The sequence below is a fragment of the Lissotriton vulgaris genome, chromosome 6 (assembly GCF_964263255.1).
Source record: "Lissotriton vulgaris chromosome 6, aLisVul1.2, whole genome shotgun sequence".
NCBI lineage: Eukaryota > Metazoa > Chordata > Amphibia > Caudata > Salamandridae > Lissotriton > Lissotriton vulgaris.
In genome coordinates this window covers 15,727,464-15,743,637 of record NC_141694.1, presented here as the reverse complement: position 1 = coordinate 15,743,637, position 16,174 = coordinate 15,727,464, and positions in this window count along the sequence as shown.

Below are 16,174 nucleotides of genomic sequence, written 5' to 3'. Positions count from 1 at the left end.
AAGAAGAAAAAGAAAGGCAGAAAAAAGTGGCAAAGGGAGTGCGCAGGAAGGTAAAGGGCCAGCGGAGTGTCTGGTGGTGGATTAAAGAATAAGGAGAATCGAGACTTCGGAACCTTGGTATTCGGCACCCTGACCTTCAATAGCACCAGCCAGTGTACAAAAAATGGGCCCAGAATTTATTATTTTGCAAATTAAGCACAGGCTGCCACAATGTAAACATGTTTTATTGTACTCAGTGTAAGACAGGTTGCATGTGGATAAGATAGGCTGTCACAAAATGTGCAAAAAGATTCAGTATTTAAATGCTTACACTGCATCCAAAATTTAATGTAATCAAAGAGGGTGGCGATGGCAGAGAAGTGTGATGACGCAGGTGTTGCTTGAATTCCATGGTAGGCTGACATGTGGCGTGCAAGCACCAGCCAATGGGGGACTAAACTACCACTAACCTGCATCCTCCCCACTTGTTGGTGGTAGATTCCACATTGATTGTATGGATGGTTGCTCTGGCGTTTCTAGAAAAGAGTGTACTATGTGGTCTTTCACAATTTTGGTTTTCTTGTAGGAGTGCATAGGGGGGTTGGTTTGGTCTATGTCCTCTGATATTAGGCCCCAGTACCCATTGACCACTTTTTTGATGGCATGGCTTTGCGTCGAAAATGTGGTGACACATATCATCCTTTGTGGGGTCTCTCGGTGCAATTCTTGGGTGTCAGTATGGTCTCATGAGGGACATACCCTGCCTTTTTCTGGGCTCTTATTAGCCTTTTTTGGATAGCCTCTTTCCATCAGTCGTTGACTCAGATCGTCAGATTGGACACAGTAATCAGTTTTCTTTGAGCAGTTCCTGCGGATCCGCAGGAACTGTCCATAGGGTACATTGTCTCTAAGGTCTCTAGGATGGTAACTGTTATATCTTAGAAGGGAGTTCCACTTCTCATACAGGATGTCATAATCTGCAAGACAGAGACTCTGAACCAGCTACAAAATGGGGTAAGCTACAAGAAGATAAGATTAGACCCTTCGAAGGACCTTTCGGAGGATATATTAAGATTTACTGTAGTGTAGTTCCTATAGTCCCAATAGGCTGTGCACATTGGAATAATATATCCTATAGACTAGACGTAGGCTGAGGTCGACTAGGTCTCTATCGAATATACTAAACTTAGTTGTGAGTGCCAGCTAGCTCAGAGGTCACTAGAAACGTTCTCGAATTCAAAATAAGGGATTAGTTTCTGACAACCGCATAAACATGACAACTTTTTTTCCCAAGAATAAGAAATATATCTCTAGAGTCACGGAAACAATAGATAAGTATTTCACTCAGTCAGTCGTGCATGCTTCGTTTCTACTGAGTTGCAGAGAAACAGAGAGACGGGCATTTTCAATAAAAAGGGTTTATTGAACAGTCTTCTTTCTCATGCAATAGAAGTGAACTGCTACAATCGTAATGCAGACTGCAAAGTCTAATGCATACAGCGAGAACAATATTATAAAATAATACTGTAAGAACATTGCATGGTTTCTAAACCATTATATAAATACATACATAACAATGACTAAAAATAATCAACTGGTGCTTCTAAAATACGCCTACCCCCGATGTACCTAACCTAAGTCTAGTACGTCGCCAAATGGATGAAAAACAGCTGCCTATAACTAAACACCAACAAAACAGAAGTACTCATCATGGGCCCAAACCCCGACGCCTGGAGCGACACCTGGTGGCCCACCGCCCTCGGAAACCCGCCAACCCCCACAGACCACGCACGCAACCTGGGAATCATCCTGGACTCCGAGCTCAAAATGGCCCGCCAGATCAACTCTGTCTCATCTTCCTGCTTCCACACCCTCCGCCTCCTTCGTAAGACCTTCAAATGGATCCCCCTCGAACACCGAAAGACAGTCACTCACGCCCTGGTCACCAGCAGACTCGACTACGACAACGCACTATACGGAGGGTCGGCTTCCTTCGGCACTTGCTGTAGCAAGCTGCGTCGGGCAAGTAGATAGTTGAACTGCTCCGAACAACCGTGTCTTGCTAGAGCAAGTAAAGGCATATTTATACCTTTAAGGTGTCTAGTTTGACGTAAAGTCGGGCATAATAACGTCAGGAAAGAACCCCTAGGGAATAGTAGTTCTTTGTAAACTACATGAGTTCTTGGACAAATCAATATTCAAGCAAGGGGAGGTCCCTGACTGCTTAAGGCGATTTTCCAAGAAATCGTTGTGACGTGTGGTACGGGTGGAAGTAGTCATGCCTGTATTTGATTTGCATGGTCCATGTCTAAATAAGGGAATGAGTTCTATGCCTAAATATGGGCAATGTGAATTGTACCTATATAAGGGCATGAATTGGGAAGAGTCACTCGGAGCCTAAAATGCCACACAACATGACTTCACGTGGCCTTGAACAAGGATTCCTGTCAAACCATGAATTCCAGTACCTCAACCAGAAACCAACACTGGGACACCTCAAATGTGGACAATGTAAGGCGTGTCAAACCACAATCCAAACAAAGGAATTCAGGTACAAACAGCATGTGATCACTCTGAAGTCATTTACGAATTGCAACTCGACAAACGTGATCTTATATCCATGCAACCTGATATATGTTGGCCAAACGCAGCAGAAGGTCAAATTCCGGATCCTGCAACATGCAGCCGCATCAGGTGCGGGGTCCAAGGAGCACCCTTGGTTGGACATTTCAGAACAGGAGCTCCATTGGGTGGTTCTTGAGAAGGCCTCCCTTGGACCTAGTGGAGGGGACATTGGTATGATCTTGGATGTAAGGCAATGCAAATGGATGTCCCTCCTGGACTCCATACAGAATGGTTTGAATGAATCAGAGGTCAGTTACGCACAACTAGCATGTCTCGCTTGAGGGGGAACCCCTGCACCACTGAATACTGATCCACACGCAAGGAGCAGATATGAACATTACATTGTACCATTTAAAGCTACTAGACAGCTGTACACCAAGTGCACTGGTATCCTAAACCACCCCTCACAGTTGACACATTTCCATTGAGAACTCTGTACCAGAATTCCATTATGATTTACATGGTCCATACACAAACTTGTGCCTGTTTTTCTATTGCAAATATGAGCTCTCTGAAATGTTTGACTATTTAACAATATACAACTATGCTTAGACTCTTAACAGTATTATTGGGTCCATGACCCAAAGACAGAACGATACATCAGAACCTCTTGTAGCAATATACACATATTTGAGCTCTTTCAAGTGACCTGTGTTATACAATGAACAATGTTTTGTTTCATTTTTTTCTTGTCTTTTGGTCTCCTCATGTTGTTGATTAAACCCCTGCTTGTAGCAATGCCCTATTACGAGCACTTGTAATATGTATGTGACTTGAATCAATATGTGCTACTGGTCGACAATAACACACATCTTAAGGCTGTATTATAATAATTACGAGTGAGCTTGTTGTGTGGCGTTTTAGGCTCCAAGTGAATTTTCCCGATTCATGCCATTATATAGGTACAATTCACATTGCCCTAATATAGACATAGAAATCAATCCCTTATTTAAACATAGCCCATGCAGACCAAATACAGGCATGGCTACTTCCACCCGTACCAAACGTTACAACGATTTCTTGGAAAATCATCTTAAGCAGTCAGGGACCTTCCCTTCCTTGAATATTGATTTGTCCAAGAACTCATGTACTTTACAAAAAACTACTATTTCTTATGGGTTCTTTCTTGACATTATTATGCTCGACTTTACGTCAAACTAGACACCTTCAAGGGATAAATATGCCTTCACTTGCTCTAGGAAGACACAGTGGTTCGGAGCAGTTCCACTATCTACTTGCCCAATGCAGCTCGCTACAGCAAGTGCCGAAGGAAGCCGAAGCCTCCAGCTGACGCACTGATCAAGAGGCTGCATTTCTCTCGGCGAGAATCCAGCTCCAGTGTTTCCAAGCTCCCCTTGCGGGGTGTTGGGAAGTCGAGTCCTGAGACTGAGATACCAGACCTCCTTAATTCTAAACTAAGGTATGGAGCTGATTAGAACCTAGAGAAATCTTGGATAGATTCTTGATAAAGAAAACTAAAACCTATGCTACACAATACGTACTTCTTCCCGTGTACTAGGCTTAGGTTAGGTTCTTTGGGGTAGTCGTATTTTAGAAGCACCAGTTGAGTATTTTTAGCCATTGTTATTTATGTATGTATTTATATATGGTTTAGAAACCATACAATGCTCTTACAGTACTAATTTATAATATTGTTCTCGCTGTACGCATTATACTTTGCAGTCTGCATTACGATTGTAGCAGTTAACTTTACTTGTATGAGAAAGAAGACTGTTCAATAAAACCTTATTTTGAAAACGCCTGTCTCTCTATTTCTCTCCACCTCTGTAGAAACGAAGCATGCACGAGTGACTGAGTGAAATACATATCTATTGTTTCCACGACTCTAGAGATACATTTCTTATTCTTGGGAAACAGAGTTGTCATGTTTATGCGGTTGTCAGAAACTAATCCCTTCTTGTGAACTCAAGAAAGTTTCTAGTAACCTCTGAGCTAGCTGGCACTCACTATTAAGTTTAATATATTCAATAGAGACCTAACCGACCTCAGTCCTACGTCTAATCTATAGGATATATTATTCCAATGCCCAGATCCTATTGGGAATATAGGAACTACACTATAAGCTCATGTTTCCATCTGACTGCTTATTCCTAAACTGACACATTGGCCAAGTTCTGTTGTCACCGAGAATGAAATCCCTACTAGGGTTTATCCTTTTAGGTAGGGGCCCCTTCCCTTCCCAAAAATAATTATTCTCGCGGCTGGACCGTGAGGGGTTTAATTCGGATCAATTGATTGCACTATTAGGCAATCTCCAGTTCCCACCCACAATTCAGAGCATCTCCCCTTCCCCCTCCGATGGTTCACCCCTGGACATTTATAAACTAGTTTCACCAGATTTTATATAATTTTTGTTTTCTTTTAACAGGAACCATATTTCTCTGATTCCAACTAACAATACGTTTTTTCATCATGGCCAAATTACCCTCTTTTGGCTTCACGGATGAACAGTATGCCAACATGGTAGGGAGCACAGTCTCCTTTGGTGATTCAACAACACTCACCAAAGATAAAAATGACGATGTCAACATTTTACTTGGCTTAAGAAAAAAACTTGTAAGAATTGAACAGCATGGCCTATTCATGCTGAAGTATTTGAAAGCGGGAGTGATACCACAAGGCCTGCGTGTACGTAATATACCTGGCCTCTTTGTCCACATCAAAGAATTCCTGGAGCGCTGGGCTCTTATATCCAATCGGTGCTCTAGGGACCACATGATGTTAATTGTGGAAACCTCAAAAAGTATATTACAAGATTTAGCAAAAGAAATATCTGATTTAGAGGAAAAAATTAAAAGTGCAGGTATAGTAGAAGACATAAAGAAAACACTGGATGATATAGAAAAAGATCTCACCTCCTACTCAGATTATTTGATAAAAAGAAAAACTGATAAATTGCAGAAAGATATTAAATTCTTTACGAAAGATACTACATATCCCTATTTATCAGATAATTACTACAAAGAGAGTGAAGAATCTTTTGATAATTGGGGTAATCAGTCTAATAGAAACAACAGAAAAACCAAAACTTTCTCACAATCATCTGGATCTGAGGATGAGGGGACATATTATGATGGAGGATATCAAGGAGGATACCAGGGAGGTAGACCCAACATTAGATATCAGAATAGGAGACCTTTTTTAGGCCAACGTCCTGCTGGCAGAGGGAACTGGAGACCGCGATACCAGCCGCGCTTCCAGAGTGCCCCTACCCAGAATTATCAATTCCCAGTACATCAGCCCATGATGCAAGAACAATACCTGGAAACCAGGAACAACCGTTACTGGAGGAATTAGAACAACTACCCATCTTTAATCTTTCCAATCAGGACCTTACGGAAGACACCATCTCGGTGCTCTCCAAAGGTCTTACTTTTGCCCCTCATGCAGGCCTCAATAAATTTGACCTCTGTAGGGATCTACAAACCTTCATGAGAAAGATTAGACTCAAATTCTTTTTCTCTGGACAAGAGAGTAATACTGAAGAGTTTAATCTCTCTGGACTGAAACCTAAATCAATGTTTACACCCACCCTAGACCAACTCCCTCCCCAAGTAGCAATTTTTGAACAGGTCGTATACGACAAGTTCATGAATCTCACCACATATGTACCTAGAACTCCTTTCAATCTATCTTCGAACCAGTATAAGGCACTGGAATCGATCAAACAAAATAAAAATATCACAGTAAAAACCTGCGATAAAGGAGGTGGCATCGTGGTATATGACACACCTAGATATGTTCTAAAAATGGAAGAGATGTTGAATGACTCCCGCTTCTATACTCGTATAACCAAAGATACCACTGCCAAAACCAAAGTCAAGATTAAAAAGTTGACAGACAAAGCACTTAGAGACGGGGAAATTTGCAATAAAGAATGGCAATATTTGAACATAGACAACCCGAAATTGGCGAGCATATACGGCATTCCTAAGGTGCACAAAGATACTAAAGACCCACCATTGAGGCCAATAGTTACCACTATTGGCTCCATAACTGAACCCTTAGCAAAATATATCGATGCCGTCCTACGCCCACACATTGCTTTAATGCCAGGCTATGTGCAAGACACCAGACAAATAATAAATTTGGTGGAAAACATCGAATTCTGTAACACTTCCCAAATATTGGTCACTATGGATGTGGAAGCTCTCTACAGCAATATTCCCATCATAGGTGCACTTGAAGCTACACATTGGTTCATCCAAAAATATCAGATCGCCTGCCCATCTATTTTCATTTTGGAATGCCTTAAGATTGTACTCACTGATAACATCTTTGAATTCCATGGTAACATCTACAAACAACAGCAAGGAGTCAGTATGGGCGCTTCCTGCGCCCCTACCATAGCTAATATATATATGTCCCGATTCGAGGAGATATACATATTTAATGAAATAGCGCCATTCTGTGAATCTGTGACCAATTGGTCGCGATACATAGATGATGTCTTTTTTATTTGGGTAGAAAATGAAGACAGCCTGGAGGAATTTTTCTTGTGGGTAAATGAATGTGATGAAAACATTAAGTTTACTAAACATGAAGACAGGGATCAAGTGGAGTACCTGGATGTTGTCATCAAGCACCAGGAGGGGGCCCTTGCCGTTGACTTATTTGTGAAGCCAACGGCAAGGAACACCCTTCTCCACTATGATAGTTACCACCCTACTGTGCAAAAGAATAGTGTACCTTTCGGTGAATTTTTGCGCTTGAGACGCAATTGCACGAGTATCCTTGACTATGATGCAAAATCTACGACGATGAAAGACAAATTCCTTGCACGGGGATACCCTCACAAAATCATTAGAGACTCATATAAGCGGGCCCGCTTTTTTGATCGACAATGTCTCCTTGAACCTAAAACCACCAAACTAGTCCCCAATTTGATCTTTATAACCAAACATTCAGTACTTAACAACAGAATAAGACAATTAATGTATGCTAACTGGCACATTCTAAATGTTAACCTTCCTAAGACAGAACAATTGCCTAAACCAATCTTTGCGTATAAAAGGAACAAATCTTTGAAGGACCATATAGTAAGATCTAGAATGTTGACATCTAACAGAAATGAACATCAGATTTCCTTGAATATGCAACCTGTGACAGGCACGTATGGCTGCAGTAATTGTAAATCTTGTCAAACAGTTTTGCAAGGTCCTAGTCTCAGATTCAATAAACAACTGGTGAAACCAAGGGACCTTAATAACTGCAGGACTAGTAATGTGATTTACCTTATTATCTGTCCCTGCCAATTGGGTTATGTGGGCCAAACTGGCAGAGCAATCAATGTGAGATTGACAGAGCATAGATCTGCTATACGAACAAAGAAACTAACTGCTCCTATGGTCTCACACTATCTTGACCAGAACCATACGCCAGATAATATGCATTGGTATATCTTGGAAAGAGTTGAAGTTAAAACTGGCTTAGACTTGGATAAAGTGCGTAAAATGCGGGAAGTCTATTGGATATTTTTGCTTGGAACATCAATTAATGGGTTAAATTCAGAAATCCCATGGGAACAAGCATTACTATAAAATACATGCATAAAAATAGACTTAGATCTTAGCCAATGCTATGGTTAACTGTAATAGATAATATTGTTTATGTCTTAGTACTAAAATAAAAATGCAAATGCTGAGAGGGAATAAACAAGATCTGTGGGTCTATGTTTCCATTAATTTGGTAAGGTCTGGGAGCCATTTATTATGACTTTGTTTATACTATAGACGTGTGGCCCCTCCTTATCCAACTGAGCGTTCATCCTTACTTACTGTTCATATCCTTGCTTACTTTTTCATACCGTAAGTGCCTGTAGCTTTCATATCAGGGGCTCACATGCCCCGTATATTGGCCCCCAGTTATCCTTCACACTTCCTAGTCCACCTGGCAGGCCTTTGCACCTTTAGGTTTTTAGTAATCCGGTATATAACTCAATATACCTGGTAGGCTTTTTTGCGCCCCTTCAACATGGCGTCCGCCGTTACACCAGCTGACACACTTCATTGGTCGGCACTTATCGATCATGCCTGGTGTAATTTCGTTACTACCCGGTGACGCTCGCGCTACACAATATACTTCTATTCTGGTAGCCATACATGAAACAGCCCCACATACATTTAGATACCCTTTATCAGCTTCGGGGGCTTTTATATATATATATACCGCCGAGAGCGATATAACCGCACTAGCCATGGGAGAATCACAACTCTCAACATAAAAACATCACATCTTGCCTTTTCACCTTAGGGTAGAATATTCTTACGAAGGTTTTTTATGGTATCATTCACATTTAAAGATGGCGCCTCCCTTTTTTGGCCGCAGTTGATCCTTTTTTCTCCTTGCTCTAACCTGGCGAACATCGCGAGACTTGCTCCACGACGTCACATGGCACCGGGCCCGGGGAGTTTAAATATCTTCCAGACACTCTAGTACCGATGCAGCATTTCGGGCATGACGGCAGTTCGCATCGGTCACATCGCAAGTAAGTGTACCCATACTTACCTTCCATGTAAGACTAAGACAGATACCCCTCTTAATTAAGTAGAAGTAGCAGGACTATAGACAGCTTCTACCTATCAGATATCAGCCGTTTGTAGCTAGACGTTTACCGCCATGACAATAGTTTCAGAGACTAGTCTCTCATGCCGGTTCATGAACCATCAGCTATGCATACTTGCTGATCATTGCGACTACACTGTAATTCACAACATACATAGTATGGGAATTTTAAGCACTATCTTTATTCTCTCCTTGTTGGCCCTGACAGATAGGATTACACCATTGCCACTTGGCCTTATCCTGCCTTCCAGCTGGCTTTCCCCCACGCCTGGATTTAAAGAGAGCAGTGCTAACATTACCCAGTCGACTATTTACAGGTATAGACATAGGGACATTTCCAGTGATTATACAGTTACCCATGCGCAGCATGTCACTAATCGTGTGCTTTGCACATAATTTAACCTCTACTTTAGCACTTCTGCACCAATCTCGGACGAACAAACAACCTCTTCCTGACATCCAGTACGATCTCGTTACGGCTCTGCACCTCTCCAAAGGCGCACATAATTCTCCGTCGAATCTTAGCAGGTACATCTATAGCATATTTTGTCCGTTTCAGTAGCCACCTCTACATAGAACGTCAGCAATTGTACAATTTGTTAAATATAATTTGCCCTTATTGCAGCATCCGCTCCTGCACGTATCTTGGAGGGCATAGAGCTGATCTCAATAACATCATCTACATAAGAAAGCTATAAGCAGGTACTTTTTGATCTCATAGCGCTACCGCAGTAAGCTCCACCCCATGGCCGCATATATGCTTATACCCTGCATTATCTCTATTCCCTGGCAGTATTGTGTCCATTTTGATAGTATCTAAGCTTTGGGGCGCGCTTCAAGTTGACGGCTCCACCCTGTACATCCCTGCAGTGCCAGACCGCCACTTGTAAAGTTTACAACACAGGTATTATGATATATAATTGGTGATTTTCTGTCACCATAGGCTACTTTCTGAGATTAATTAGTCTGTGTGTTCACATGTTTTCCAACAGATTCCATTCGTGCTATAGAATTGTATTCTGTGCCCGCACCGCGAGTTTGCACATATTCACCATAAACATAAAGCCCTACATTTTGTAAAAGGTAGGATATACACTAATTCAGTGAACTTTAGCCTTTGGCCAGTAGCGCATGGGAGCCCCTGGTTGCTAATCTGCAGTCACTTACATTTAGACCCCACATGTGTTAAACTCATGGTTAGTATGAAAATGTAATATGGCAAAACGGATATTATTGAGAGAAATGGAATCCAATGCATTTTTGCTTGCAATTATAATTTGAATGTTTGTATATATGTAAATAACATGTGTATATTTGTAGATAGTACATTTTAATGTTAGAATGTGTAAGTGTCTAGGGTAGAGAGCTTTCGGAGTTAGGAGAGAACGCTCATCCATCAGATTAAAAGAATAAAATGAGTATAATATAGATATAACTACTGTCACATGTCGCAGAATATAGATTGTTCTAGTGCTGAGTATAATTAATTGAGTATTTTCTACCGTTTTAGTATCAAACCGGCATAGCAGAATACAAAACTCCTGATGAAGGCCAGCCGCCGAAACGCGTTGGATCTAGTTTTGTAATGGGCAAAAATATGCTATTGTAGTTTTGATTTGTATAAGAAGTATATTAACTGTTATTGTAAATATATGTAAAAAAGTGATTTATTGTAAAAATTGTTACAAAAAGTGGAAAAAAAGCCAAAAAAGAATAACCATTAAATAGAAGTTTTTCAAACTCATATACCACGGCATTTCAATTTATAACCTTCTGCAATATGTGTTAGAGTATGAGAAGCATACACATAACCCGGTGTACAGGTCGATTTTTTCAACAAAAAAAAAAAAAAAAAAAAGTCACCGAGAATGAAATACAGTAGCTTTACACAAGGCGCAGCTCTTTCCTAGTCTGTTTTCCCTGCCGTTCACATGACTAGGAGCGTCTGCATTTTGCCACGTACGCCCACGTAATTGCCTGGCTCTCACCGGCCTACTTAACTGAAAGGTTCCTGTCTCAGGCTCCTTTTCATGGACTGAGACGTTTCCAGGAAATACTGGAAGCCTCTGGCATGCATCTTTCTTCCCTGCCTTCGCGCTTCTGATATTTCATTACCTCTCCCAACATGGAGTCCACATTTAATACGGGTGCGCGTTCCTTCAGTAACTGACTGTTCGAGAGAGCCGACCTCTACCCTGCGCATTTTCCTGTACACTAATTGCTCCACGCGCAGTTGACATTATTTGTAGACTCATGTTACTTACTTTGTTGCCACGGCTGTCCTTTATCATATATTAGACATCCCAGCACCCCGCGCTATGTTTTTATTTCCTTAGCCCGGGTGAGACACGCAGGTCACAGCTAGGTAATAAGGTTAATACAACACCACACTCTGGGTATTCGGCCAACTCACCGAGCACAATATAACTTTTTAAACAGCATGGGTCCTGCGTTTTGCTGCCCATATTTCTATGTCGGTTGTCTGGCCCCTTCACAGAGCCGGAAAGCTGTTGTTCCCATTTATGCCAGAAGAGGTCCTGCGCCAAGCCCTTTTTAGGTCGAGCCTTCGCAGCGGGCATGCGCTGCAAAGGAAAACAACCTTTTCCGAGCGCTTAGGCTTTTCAGCCAAGCATGTGCACTCGTTCCATTGCCTTCAATGGCAACGCGTGCACGTCAGGAGATTCACTCGCGGGAGTGCGCGGCCCATCTGGTCGCAATTATCTCTCCCGCGAGTGAATCGCGCCCGCCCCCTGCTGTCCCCCCCCACCCCCGCCGCGCAAGGCGCTAGTGTTTATTGCTTGTTTTGTCATTTAGCCGGTCTGATCTACAGCGCTTTGGTGCCCTCTAGTGCCCTTGCCTAGCATATCACTGAGAAAAACGAAACATTGAATCAGTCTACAGACGCCATAATTCATTTAAAACCCAAACGTTCCCTCAAATTAATGAATCAGAAGTTGCCTTGATTAAACTATTAAATTAAACCCCCCGTTTTGCCCCACTCCTGCTTCATTCTCAATTGTTGTAAAAAGTATTCTAGCAACGTGGCACTCATGGTCCCCTCATCTCTTGCCTTTATTCGCACACCTCCAGCTCGGGGACTGACTTGAAGAGATAACATTTAGGAATGACTCAGAGAGGAAAGAGGCTCGCGGTGAACAGCATAGTAAGACCGCTGTAACCCCTGGGAGGAGAGAGGCCGCCCCCACTGCCCCAGGTGAAGCTTAATAAAAGGCCCGTCACCTGGTGTATGTGTAGGGGGCAGGTCGTGTCTGAAAGCATGTACTCTGTGCCCAGTCCACTGGCTCTGGTGCAGGGGACTGAAACCACACACACGTACTGTCTTGCTGTGTGGTTGAACATGCTTAGCCAGTGTCAGCTCTGCACATGTCTGAGAGAAGCCTGTTCACCCCCTCTAGGGAAGGACCGCTATGGAGCCGCTCACGCTCACATTAATAGTTCATATCCACAATACCTCAGTGGACAGTAAAGTGTAATTTCAGGGCTATCGGGGAGGGGGGGCACTGAGCCGCTGGAGGGCAGATAGGCTAGCAGCAGAGGGGTTCTGATGCCAGAAGCTGCGTGGGCTACAGCTGTTCCTCCTCTGTATACCTCGAGGGAGCTTTAGGGAGGACACCTGGTGATTAAGGACAGATGTTTGGTTTCTTCCCCTCAACATATATACACCACACAGTAAACAGTGCGGCCTCACCTTGAGCAGCCCATGAATTTAGATGTGGGCGGTAAACCTTTTATCGCACATATCGCGGCTCTGAGTTCTCCTCATTTGATCACAGCTGCTGAACAGCGGGTGCATAAAACCCCCATCTCAGAAGAAATATCAGCAGATCAGACTCGCCGACAGTTATCCGGGATGGGGAGGCGGGTATTTACCTGGACATGCAGATCTCGGTGCAGTTATTGGAGGGGCGGGGGGTGAGACTTGCTACTGGCGCTATATCTTGCACTTCATCAATAAGGTGCCTCACAGTACTTGTATCTCCTGAGATAAATACCTCGTGTAATCCCACCCTTCTCAGACTTACAGATGCTGCGCCGGGTGCGCCCCTGCCTTGGATGGTAACCCTCCCTCCCAGAGGAGGGAGTGCACCAGACGGTCAGTGCCTTCCTTGCCTCTCCACAGCTGTGACTGAGCATTCGGGTTGTAAATTCTATGGGCCACATTTATGAAAAGTGACGTATCGCTGCATGAAAACAGTGATGCGTCACTTTTCACTGTGCCCTCCTTGCGACACCAATGATGAATCATATTTACAGTATGACGCATTATTGCGCAAGGAGTTACAGATACGACTGTATTTCTGACGTATCTGTATGGCTCAAAAGTGACGCATTACTGGAGTGTGTCACAAAAGTGACGCAACTCCAGCAATGTGTCCTTTCACGTATCTACCTAAATGCGTCACTTTCTAAATATGGTGCAACGAGGCACATTTTTTTACGCTGCTGGTGCGTCACAAAAAGTGACGCACCGGCGGCGTAAAAGTGACACACGGCCTCATAAATGAGGCCCTATGTATTTGTGCACCAGAAACACGATGAATAATACATTTTATGGGTGAGTGTCATGGCACTATGAAGACGTCTTAGAAATAACATTGATTTCTATTTTATATTTCGCAATAACACTAAGATTCAAACTGACGGGGGCGTGGCTAGCCGAGCAGCGAGATGGCCGCTCTGTGAGTGAGCTCCGCCGGCTAAGTTCTTTAATCCTGTAATTATCCTCTTCCTGGTCCTTGCGGACCCCCGATATCTCTGGGGTCGACAGCGGACACCCGTGAGATTCTCTTGCCGAAGTTTGGTGCGCACGGCTGGTGGAATCAAGGAGCTGGAGCCATTTGCGGACCTGCCGACCTGGGCGCCCGCTCCGATCCTCGGCGGAAGTGCTGGACCCTGGGCGGCACGGGACACTACAGCCCGCGGCTTTGGAGGCCTCTGGAGGTCCGGCGGACGGAGGCGCGAGATCCTGCCTGCAACGGGACCGCTACTTTGGCAACCTTCGGTGAGTCCCTGCTGTGCCTGGGGAGCGGACCGGGACGCTGCAGACCGGTGGAACGCGGAGGGCGACTGATCTCCCTCCTTGGAGACGGCTCCTACCGCGATGCTGAAGATGGGTCGGCCATACTCCCGGAGCTGGCGCGTGCTGATCGGAGCTGCCGGGACCCGGTTGGGGAGCTGTGCCTGACCTTGTGTAACTGCCGGCTACGTCGAGGGTGGTGGAATGCGAAGCTGAGAGTGGGGTAGGGAACTACCGACACCCCTCACGACCGCACCATTCCGCCGGAGTGGTGCTGCTACCATCTGACAACGAGATTGATTCATTACCTGCACCTCTGCGACCCGAGGGGGCTGAATCCCTGACATCTAAGCCCCTGCCCCCGACTTTGGTGGTTTATTGGAAACTGTGTGATTCAACTAACGAGACTCCAGCGCCCGCCATTTTGAGGCTTGCGAATATTCTGGTCTGCGCGTTACTGGTAACGCGGGCTTTGTGCAGCTACGCCGTTGAGGCCTGGGAGACCGGTCTGTGCATCTGCACCCGCCGGAATTGCCTGCACTGCTTTGGCACCATACCAGCCAGTGCACACACAGCCTGCAGGAGGGCGCTGCTTCTCCAGGATACTTGCTGACACGTCCTCGCCACTACGATGGAGAAAAATGAGGCTAGGCAGCCCAAAATCAGTTTTGATAACAAACGTCTCTCGAAGCACCCAGCAACAGAGACGGATGGCGGCGAGTCGTCATCGCAGGGGACACCAACGGACATAGACTTTGGGGCGCTCATTATGGAGGTGAGATCCAGCTTGAAAAGCATTGATACCAAACTTGACGCCATGTCCTCACAGCTGGAATCTGTGAAAACCAAGGTTGATGCCCATGAAACTAGGCTGGATTGCTTAGAAAACAGGCAAACTGAATGCTGTGAATTTCAACAACAAGCCAAGCAGCATATCACGTCTCTGGAGCGAGAGCTGGACAATCTGCATGCCAAGTCAGATGATTTGGAGGCACGTTCCCGTCGGTCTAATATTCGCATTACGGGAATTCCGGAGACGACAAACACTGGCAAGATGGAGGCGTTTGTGACGGACCTGTTACACGAACTCTTCGACCCGAACCTATCATCAGTCTTCACGGTCGAGAGGGCACACAGGTCGCTTGGGAAAAAGCCGCCGCTGGGAACCCCACCTCGTCCCATCCTTGCTAAATTGCTCAATTATCAAGACAGAGACCTCATATTGAGACTGGCGAGGGAGAAGGGTAAGATTACGCATAAGGGAAACAATATCTCCTTTTATCCGGACTTCACCCCCTGGTGCAAGCGGCCCGTAAAGAATTTTTGCCGGCGAAGAAACTGTTGCTGCAAGCTGGTGTGCCATATTCTCTGTTATACCCGGCAAAACTAAAGGTACTCCATGACAACACTACACACTTCTTCACTGATGCGAAGTCTGCGCTCAAGTTCGCCAAACATGCCAGCAGTGCGGGAGCCAGAAGAAAGTCGCCCAGACTGGAGGATACTGCGGAACAACTCAGTGATAATGACTAAATGGGCTGCTGCTGTGCGATTTGAGACACTATAGGTCTGCCTCCTTCACGTCTTAAATAGGAGCTCAAGGGCTCCTTGCGCCCACTGCTGTTGCGCCTAGACTGAGACCGAGAGGGGTAAGAAACTGATGTATCCCCGGATGCCCAGCTGTGACTACTGGTGCCCTGTTGCCTATGTAAATATTGCCTAAGTGGGATTAGTTGTCCCTGGGGCGGGGGTACCGCTGGGACCACGAAGCCTTATTTCTGAATGTAGCCACCCCGTCCACACGGGGGTGTACGCTGGGCACACCATGCCCCATGGGGTGTCTCCCATTGTTTCTGATGTTGGTTTTATGTCACGCCTTGCGTGCCTTTCTACGGGGTACGTCACAACCTGATTGGGGGGTTGCTGAGGGTGGGGGGAGGTGGGGGG